The following is an 11,100-nucleotide window of genomic DNA, read 5'->3' as shown; positions in this document are numbered from 1 at the left end:
AATTCTAGTTGATTCATGGAAAACCATGAAATAGGTAAAGTTCACCTTAAAAACAGATGCGGACAGCAGCAGTGGTGTGGATTTGAAAAATCACTAAAAATAGTAGGAATGGAATTAAATAGTGAAAAAATTATGTAATCGAACCTTGATTAATCTACTTTCATATGGAAGAAACGAAATGATCATATGAGTAGTATTTTAGGAGATATTTAAGTTTTCGTGGAACAGGGCCAGAGCGATTTCTGGATCCCCTGATCTGACTTTGGAAATTCACTAAACTAACCAGAGATAATTAGAGGTCATGCCATATATTTATAGATTCCTTTTTGAGTCTAGTTTCGTTAGAAACAAACGGCATAAGTAATGAAGCCCTGTACAGCAAGATATATAAGTCGTAATGCATGAAGGTCAGAGCAGTCGAACCCTGAAATAGGGGAGATTTTAACTAATAAACTGTACTAATTGGCTCGACCAAAAATTCTAGAAAATAATTTGTAGATGGATATATGAGTCTAGTTTCAGGTAAAATTTACGAAACTGGTTTTAGAGTTTTGTAACTCAAGATATGATTTTTAAGGTAACAGTGACACAATTAGCCAGCTTGTCTGGAAATTTTTTTTTTTGGACTGTGAGAATAAATGAAATAAGTCCGTAAATATCTCGTGTTCGACTCCGGCAACGGTCTCGGGTACGGGGTGTTACACCATTCTTTCATCACTTTTCAATATATTAAATCATGCCATTCATGCAATAATAATATATAATTTTCAATTCAAATGTTACATTACAATATTATTGACACACGAACTTACCTCAGCACCAAAATAGCAAAAAAGAACCTAACCGTCGATTTTCCATTTTTCACCCAATCTAGGTCCAATCCCTATTTTCCTTGATCTATAATATCATATTTAGTCTAATTATTAGTTACATTATTTAACGTGATCCAAAAAATCATATTTTGGAAAAATTACATTTTGCCCCTAAACTTTATCAAAATTACACTTTTGCCCCTAGCCTCGTAAAATAGTTTTTATTCAATTTCCTCACTCTTTAAGCCTAGCCGAACCATTTTCATAACTATAGAAAACCACAATTCTCATCAAAACACACTTTTATTCCATTTTTACAACTTTTACAAAATGGTCCTTTCGGACGTTTTCATCGAAAATTACTTAGTAAAAGTCGTTTATTTAACACCCAACACTCATTTTCTACCATTAGACATCAAAATGCATGCATTTCACGCATGTTTCAATTTTTAAACATGAAACCTAGCTCAAATTAATGGTAGAAATAGATAGATCTTGTTACGGGGATTGTAAAAACGTAAAAATCATTAAAAACGGGGCTATAACAGACTTACAATCGACCTTGGAAGCTTGAAAAGGCCTAGCCATGGTTTCTTCATGCAAGTTTCGACCAAGAGGTTGAAGATGGACAAAAATTGGCTTTTAATTTTGTTTTTAATTCATTTTAATAACTAAATGACCAAAATACCCTTAATGAAAAACTTTGGAAACATGCCTAACCATGTCCATTTTTGTCCACCAACTTAACCAATGGTCTAATACCATATAAGGACCTCTAATTTAAAATTTAATAACAATTGGACATCTCTAGCATGTAGAACTCAACTTTTGCACTTTTTACTATTTAGTCCTTTTGACTAAATTGAGTACCGAAACGTCAAAATTTTTTAACGAAATTTTCACGAACTCATTCTATGAAATTGTAAACCATAAAAATATAATAAAAATAAAATTTTCCTCATCGAATTTGTGGTCTCGAAACCACTATTCCGACTAGGCCCAAAATCGGGATGTTACAAGCCGTGTAACTCACTGGCTTGCACCCTAAAGAAATCATCAGATGACATACGGCCGTGTCGCCAGGCAGTGTGCCTCACACGACTGAGTCACACACCAGTGTCTCAGGTTGTGTGAACCCAAATTTCACCTAAAATCAAGCTATTTCAAAACCTAACCATGCATACACATTCAATCCATTTTTGCACACTTTAAAGGGACTTAAACATCATCCAACTACACATCAAAATGTCATTTCAAGATCCTAATTCAACTAACCAATATACCATTCAAAGCCACCTCAAATGCATACAAATAACACCTACCTAAACTTGTTAATATTAGCACATTTCAAGCATCATACGCTAGTTCAATACTTACCAGAACATAGCATAAATTATACTATTATCATACCATTCCAAACATACCATACAGAGCCATACCAATATGCATAGTAAGGTAACCAAAATGACACAATTTGACAAGGCATCAAATGGTTCCAAACCAACCTAACTCTCAAAACTTATACATACCAAAGCACCAACAAAACATTCATCAAAATAACCATTACAAATTATCCTATACATGCCATTATAAACCTTGGCCAAAATGTTCAAAAACTACCGAAATGTCTGCTGGATAGTGTGACAAATCTCTGATGAGCTTCCAACCAAATTGAGCTTTCGATAATCTATAAAACAATGGAAAGAAACTACGTAAGCAACAATGCTTAGTAAGCTCACATAAACATAACTTACCATTTCCATAATACAATACATAGATTAAATACAATTCAACACCAATGCCATAAGCTTATCAAAGCCTAATCAACATAACCAACTCACAAGTTAGTATGTTTATCCATAACATAAATGAAATCAATCATAAGACATATAAATTTCCATATGTACAACATCATTAATTCATCAATCCTTTCATTTAATCATGATTTAATCCATTTACATAATTGTCATTTCATTCCCTTTTCTTACCCGTTGAACCATCTAAAATTACATCGGATACTCGAGAAAGCTCACACGAAGTATGCCTTTACATATAACCGTAATCTTTCTTTTACATCATTACTAACATGAGCTATGAAATGGGCCTACTCACACGAGTTCTAGGTCAGAATGTAAGCTACACGATGCTGCTTACATGAGCTGTAGAGAATCCGCAACAAATGTAGGACCTTAGCCATCGATAGGACATTCAAGACTAGCACCCGAAACATTAAATCCCTAATTACATGTCATTTGTATCCTAAGTATTCCTAAGGTTCAACCATGACTCAATAACCATCAATTCTTCATAGCATTGATGTATTTATATATCTATCCATTTCCATTGAAAATAACAAATAAAACATTCAATTTAAATAACTTTAACACAATAATCATTCATGCGAACTTACCTCGATAGTTATGGCGTAGAAATATGATCTAGCTAATCTGAAGCTTTAGCTTTTCCTTAATCTAAGTTCTAACATGGTTTATCTTAATCTAAATAGGTAATTTCAATCAATTAGATACTTCTACTATTCAACTTAATCCACATTTCATATTTATGCAAAATCACTAATTTTCCCCTAATATTTTAACTTTTCACTTTTTATAATTTAGCCCTTAAGCTTATAAATTGAAATCTAACCATTTTAATCCTCCATTCAAGCTAGCCGAATTTCTTAGGGACCTATAATGACACAATTAAAACATCATTTCATAAATTTAACATGAAATTTTACTATTTTGTCAAATAAATCCCTAAATGTAATTTCATCAAAAATCACATAATAGAACTTGTTTATTTCTCATCAAAGATTCATAATCTATCAATTAACATCAAAATCTATTAAAAAAATCATGGTAAGTCCCTCAAATACCATGCACAAATTAACCAAAAATTAGCCCTCAGGCTAGCTAGATTAAGCTAAAACAAACTTAAAAACATAAATTTATTAAAAACGAGGTTGAAATCTCAAACCATGCACCAATTTAAGCCTAGCCAAACCAAGCTATCAACAATAAAGTTTTGCTTCTCTTGAAATCAGTTAAACATGAAGAAATAAATATGATGCATGTTTTATTTTCTTTTATTTAAGGTTACTTACTCAATTACCATATTAACCTTATTGTTAACCAAAAATTACATTAACTGGAATTAATTATAGTATAATTACTGTATAAACCCTTTAGCTTTCCTTTCATAGCCTTTTAACCCTTTTAACTAATAGAACTCAACATTTACACATTTTATGATTTAGTCCTTTTCACCTTATTAACCATTTAAACATTAAAATTTCTTAACGAAATTTTATATGAACTTAATATCATCTCGTGGACCTATAATAAATAATAAAATCATAATTTACTTATCAGAATTGTGGTCCCAAAACCACTATTTTCGATATTACTGAAAAATAGGATGTTACAAATCTAATTGGGGAATCCATAAATCGAGTTAATGTGATAATAGGGGTTTTAATTAGAAAGAAATTTCAATTAATCAACTTAAAGTCGGTTGCTTTTACTCTCAAAAGAGATATTAGCATAATTTAGGGATTTCTAAGGATCAAGACACTAAATAAATAAATTGCATAATTTAGATTGATAGTGATAGATGAAGTCTAGGTGAATTCTTTCTTGGGTATTGTTTCGCTTCTTGGTTATTGTTCGATTATTTTCCTGAATTGTTCTTTGTCATGTTCGTAGTTAATTAATTTAGTTAATTTTAGTTTTAACCAATCACTCGAATTTATCAGCTAAAGAAAAGAAAAACGGTAATTACTAGTACTTTTAGTCTTCGTGGGAACAATATCTTAGCTCACCATAGCTATACTATTAATTGATAGGTGTACTTGCCTTAATCAAAATTTTACTTAGTTTTGTGGATATCATCCAACACAAGGGCATTTTCTTCGTAGTTCGCAATGAACATCGTTCCTTTAAAGTTGTCCATGATTACCATTCCTTTAGAGTTCTTCACAGAGGCGTTTCATTAATATGGTTGCCACATGGATCATTGATCTGCCACAAATTGATGTGTCAAATTGGGTCCCGTTTGTCACTTATCGAGCTTATTTTCAAGTATTTTTAGTATCTTTTTAGTAGTTTTATGTAATTTTAGTTTTTACAAGTATATTTTTGAAATTACTTCTTTTTCCTCATTTTTCGATCCAAATTGACTATTTTTGCTATTGGGAACTTAATAGTTGATTGAGTGTTGTAGGGAGTCATCAAAAACCCAAATGTGAGGGGAAACGTCACCCAGAAAGGGGTATTGCGACACTGAAGCATGAAAGTTGCGACATGTAACACCCCATACCTAGTCCGATGGTTAAACCCGCATTACGAGATGCTACGAATAATTTCGAAACAATCAAGAGCAATTTAAAACATTGAATGATCATATTAATACACACATTAATTATTAAAAATAAAAACAAAAGTAAATAGAGCTTTTAAATACAATAGATTGGATTTGGCCATGAAAAAAGACCAAACTGTAAACTTTCCAAAACTTTGAACTAAGTATCGATACCAAAGAAATAAGTATCGATATTTTTGTGATAGGTATTGATACCAAAATCGATATCGATACCATTTTGGCATTCTGTAATTTGAAAACACTATTCATTGGTTAAGTATCGATACCTTGGTCCCTAGTATTGATACTTTTATCCAGATTGCTAGAAATCACAAGTTTGAAAATTTATTTCATGCCCAAACCTATATCTTAATTCATAGATACAAATAGGTACACATATAATCTGCATAAAACTCACTCAATCCATTACAAACATGCCATGATTCAACCATGATCTATTAACCATCTTATCTATTATAATTAATAACTAAGTATGCAATTAGGTACCATTATCCTAATACTAACCAATAAGCCATTTGACACCATTACAAACAAATTCAAACATAAAATCAATTATACATACAAGCAATTTAACTAAAAATACAATCATCATATGAAACTTATTACATCATCAATAAGGTTCCAAACAATAATTACCAAAATCACACATTGATGCTACTTAACAAAGACAAATATACTCACTTCTAGAACCACAAGTTACCAATATTAAATGACCATTTTCATATCAATTCACAAGTAAGATATCAAAACCAAAACATGCCTACCATTCAACTGACACAAAACACATTCAAACCAAATAAGATCAACATGATAATTTTATTATTTACTCCACATTCATCACAAGGTCAACAAGAAACACAAGCTTACATCATATACCAACATTCACTTATTTTACATATTTAACTAAAACTTTAAATTGACAACTTCAAAACCTTATTTACATGCCACTAACTAAAATAACCAAGTCAAAAATGTCGAAACAGAAGCTTGATAGTGTAAGCCTTGAAATTGATCCGTCCGACCAATTTTAAAAAATGAAAACTACAGAAAATGGTAAATATAACAGAGTAAGCTTATATAACTTAGTAATTTCATAATTACTTAAACAAAATTCTTACATCAGTTTACACTTAAGTAAACAAATATAACTAATTGAATACGGTATTTCCTGTCAAGACATTTACAACAATAAGGTGAGCGTTTCACATATCATTTGCATAATCTCTCAATCATTCAATACACCATATTTTTGTATCATTCAATTAGGAAAGTTTCAACATATAAATCATATTAACCAATTGATCATATCAATTCATATTCATATTTCGTTTTTTTTATACACACAATTTATTCACTAGTATCGCATTTACAAGGTAAGTGTTTCATGCATATAACTATAAACTTTCCAGCCATTTTAATATCGTTTCGAACAACTCTTAAGCACACAATCATTAATTATTCAATTTCATCACTTAACATTTCAATATTCATATAAACATATCATCTCCAAATAATTCATGAATTCAATACATATTTATATTTTTAACATATGGCCCGATGAACGATAATACATAGATACAGATACATGGGTAACTACACCACACCAGAATGCTTGAAAGAGCTCAAACTATAACACACCAGAGCACCAAAGTGAAAAGCCCGTAGGCATCATATAATCAATATCAATACATCCCTCCACCATACCGGTATAACTCAGTAATCTGCAACAAATGCTAGATTATAGTATAATCAGTAATATGATCGTACCTTCATATATTTATCTTGTACTACATGCAAATAATCCTATTAGCATGCCAATCATATCCCAATCATTTACTACGTTCAAACAAGCATTTAACGAATTTTATGGTGTCTTCGTTGAAAGCACCAAATATATCCTATCCTTAAGAAATAACGAAAATAATAGTATAAGGGAATTAGGGTCAAATCCTCAGAGACTGAATCGCTATAGCTTCTTATTCCTTTGAAATCTTGGGCCCAGTCGTGCCCAAGAAAAATGTCTGACCTAGAAAAATAAAAACAAAAAGAATTAAGAATATGGATAGCTTAAGATTAAAAAAATTGAAATCGCAATTGTGAAAAAAAATAGAGTTGAGAAAAGGGTTTTTTTTATTTGAGGGATTCTAGCCTCTGGTTATCACGATCCTCCTTTAGTTTAATCATAAACCTTTAGGTGGTTTTTCTCATGATCGAATAAGCCAGATATAGTGGAAGAGGACGCCTATAACCACCAGCTCCATTCTAGATTATAGCCTTGCAATCTAGAGGAACCTGACTCTAGCTGTAACACCCTTACCCATACCCGAGACCTGAACAAAGTATGAGGCGTTACCAAACATATACTTGGACACTTTCGAAAAATAAAAGTTATAAAATTTCATTCTAATTTAAAACCAACTAAACAACACCATAGTGTCCTAATTATGGACCTACAAGGTCCAAAACATACATTAAAAGCGATCCGGGACTAAACCGAGAATTATAGAAAATTTTAGAAAAATTACTAGGGTTATGCCTCACACACCCGTGTGGAGGTAAAGCACACGCCCTTGTGCTTAGGAACACACCCATGTCCCTCACCTATGTTGAATTATTTGGATTTATTTTTCAATTTGAACCTACAGGGGTTTTCATACGGCCAAGCACAAGCCCGTGTTCCTGACCCGTGTCCCTCACATGGCCTAGACATGCCCGTGTCATCATCCGTGTGCAAAACCCAAACATTTTGTTTATGACATCATCATTCATTTTGAGGCACACAGCCAAGGCATACGCCCGTGTGCTAGGCTGTGTCCTCCACACGGTCGTGTCTCCACCCGTGTGTTTACTACCATGCAAACTGACATAAAATTTTAAGTGCAGAGGACATACAACCGGGTAACACGCCCATGGGACTGACCGTGTGTCACACACGGCCTAGACACATACCCGTGTGTCTACCTGTGTGGACCTTTTTAAGGCTATTTTTGAAGCCATTAATCACCCTCTATCGTCCATACACACTTAGAGACTTCAATGGTATTTAATATGGCCTAATTATACTCTTAAACAACTTTGACATGACTCATTGCATGTTAGCCTCATCTTATCAGTTTAGTACATGCTAAATTATTCTTTTCGTATTAGGGATTAACATAGCACATTTTACTTTTTACACCTAGGCCATATTATAACCATATACCATTATATGCTATGTCCACTCTCAAATTATTGGGTTCCATTTCAATCATCCAGTCATGATAAACCTCATCATCATATCTCATGAAACATTTAAACATAGACATGCATCCTTGGTAGGTTTACTATCTACGTCAATAAGAGCCATATCTCATGGCCATATACAAAAGAATAAGTATACCATTTAGGCCATTACATTGGCTAGCCAAATGACACATATAACAAAATAACCAAAAAAATCTTATACATGCCATTAAACAAATGGAAATATCTATATATCAAAGCAGGACAAGTCGATAGTGTGTTAATTTTCCAACCGTCTTCCAATCTTCACGAGCCCACGAGCTCTGTAAGGCAGGGAAAAGAGAAGGGGGTAAGCATTTATATGCTTAGTAAGTATGGATAACTGGATAGTAAACTTACCGGTTAATTAGCATACAACCATATTAGGCACTAATTCTAACAAGCATGAAATAGTTTCTCTATCACATGCACTCAATCATCAAGTTAGTGTCATAACAATACATCATGTCATTAGTCTTAGATGAGCTCATCAATTCAATATTTCCATTTCTATTGCTCCTGATAATTCCGTTGAATTTCTCAGAAATCTCGATGGATAGCCTAATTACTGTCAAGTTATACAAGTGATCATCTCTAGTACACACTCCCATGAACCTTATATCTTACGGTAGGATTACCAGTCCAGGCTAAATCCCCCGTAGTATTAACTCATAGAGTAATGTCAAGATTACTAGTCCAGGTTAAATCCCTTTCTACAAAAATTACTCTCATAAGCTCGGATCTGAATTGCCAGTCCAGGCTAAATTCAGTTCTCAATTGGATTACCCGTCCGGGCTAAATCCTTCATGCACCCATATTCTTTGGGAGGCTCGATCATTCAAGAAACACCCGTCCAGGCTAGATCCTTTCTATTTTGAGATCTTCGGGTTACCCATCTTTGCTAAATCCTTTTCTACAACACATGCAGGACCTCATGTCATGTAAGCAATAATTTATCCATCGGATTTCCTTTTCTATTCTGACCAGGACATTTATCATTTTTCCTTTACAAAAGTACATTCATAAATTATCATGCAATGAAAATCTAAATTTCAATACATTCAAGAACACCCATGTTTAAGTACATTAAGAGTTTACTTCGGGTTATACGAACTTACCTGGTAATAGCTTTAATTTTATATTTTGGTTATTCCAAAACCTTTTGTTTTCCACGGTCGACCTCTGAAATTGTTTCATCAGGGTCTATATCAATAAAATTAGACTATTAATACATTACATTATTCGTTTTAGACCTAAAACTCACCCCAGGCAAAATATTTACAATTTACAATATTTATAATTTAGTTCTAAGTCTCGTATAATGAAATGCATGTAATTCCTTGGCTACCCAAGCCTAGCCAAATGTATTATAAGCTCATATTATCCCACATTTTCCTTTATTTCACATTTCTACCCCACATTTTATATCTTTTTCATTTAGGTCCCTTTTTGGTGTTTTCAAGAAAAATCACCTAGCAACAGATGTTTATCTAACATCTAAATTTCATAACCCTCTATAAATCATCAAAGAACAACCATCTCATACATGGGTCAAATTTCTAAAATGAACCCTAGGTTGAAATATGGGTAGAAATGGATAGAGCATGTTACGAGGGTTTCAAAAATACGAAGAACATTAAAAACGGGGCTAGGGAACACTTACTATTGAGCTTGAAATGTTGGAAAACCCTAGCTATGGAGACTCCTTCAAATTTGGCAGCATGGAGAAGAAAATGAGTGAATTTTTGCTTGATTTTCCCTTTTTATTTCATTAATTAACTAAATGACCAAAATGCCCTTCCTTACTAACCTTTCCAAATTTTCCATGCATGCCCATTTTTGTCCAAAAACTTAAAAATTGAGAAAATTACTCTTTAAGGACCTCTAATTAATATTCCAAAGCAATTTCATACAAATTGCTTCTAGAATCCAAGTTTTGCAATTTATTCAATTTGGTCCTTAATTTCCAATTTGACACCTTACACATAGAATTTCTTCATGAAACTTTAACACATGCTTATTTTCATATCTTAGACCTCACAATGATCATAAAATAATTATTTTAAATTTGGATTTGTGGTCCCGAAACCACTATTCCGACTAGGCCCTAATTCGAGATGTTACATTTCCCCCCTTAGGGACTTTCGTCCTCGAAAGTCTTACTAGTGAACACATTCAGATATTGACTTCTCATGGTTTCTTCAGGTTCCTATGTAGTCGTTTCCACTCCATATCGATGCCATAAAACTTTCACCAAGGCTATATTTTTGTTCCTCATTTGTTTGACTTTTCGAGCCAAAATCTTGATCGATTCTTCACCATAAGTCATGTCCAGTCTAATTTCAATTTTCATTGATGAAATCACATGGGAGGGTTCTAATCGATACCGCCGTAACATGGTTACATGGAATACATCATGAATCTTTTCCAATTCGGGTGGCAATGCTAAACGGTAGGCTAATGGTCCAAGTCTTTCAATGATCTCATATGGTCCGATAAATCGCGGACTCAATTTGCCTTTCCGGCCAAATCTCACTACCTCTATCCATGAAGACACTTTCAAGAACACTTTATCTCCGACTTGAAATTCGATCTCCTTTCTTTTCAAATCAGTATATGACTTCTGTCCATCCGACGCCGCTTT

Source organism: Gossypium hirsutum, chromosome A01 (genome assembly GCF_007990345.1).
Source record: "Gossypium hirsutum isolate 1008001.06 chromosome A01, Gossypium_hirsutum_v2.1, whole genome shotgun sequence".
Classification (NCBI taxonomy): Eukaryota; Viridiplantae; Streptophyta; class Magnoliopsida; order Malvales; family Malvaceae; genus Gossypium; species Gossypium hirsutum.
Note: the sequence above shows the minus strand (reverse complement) of the source record.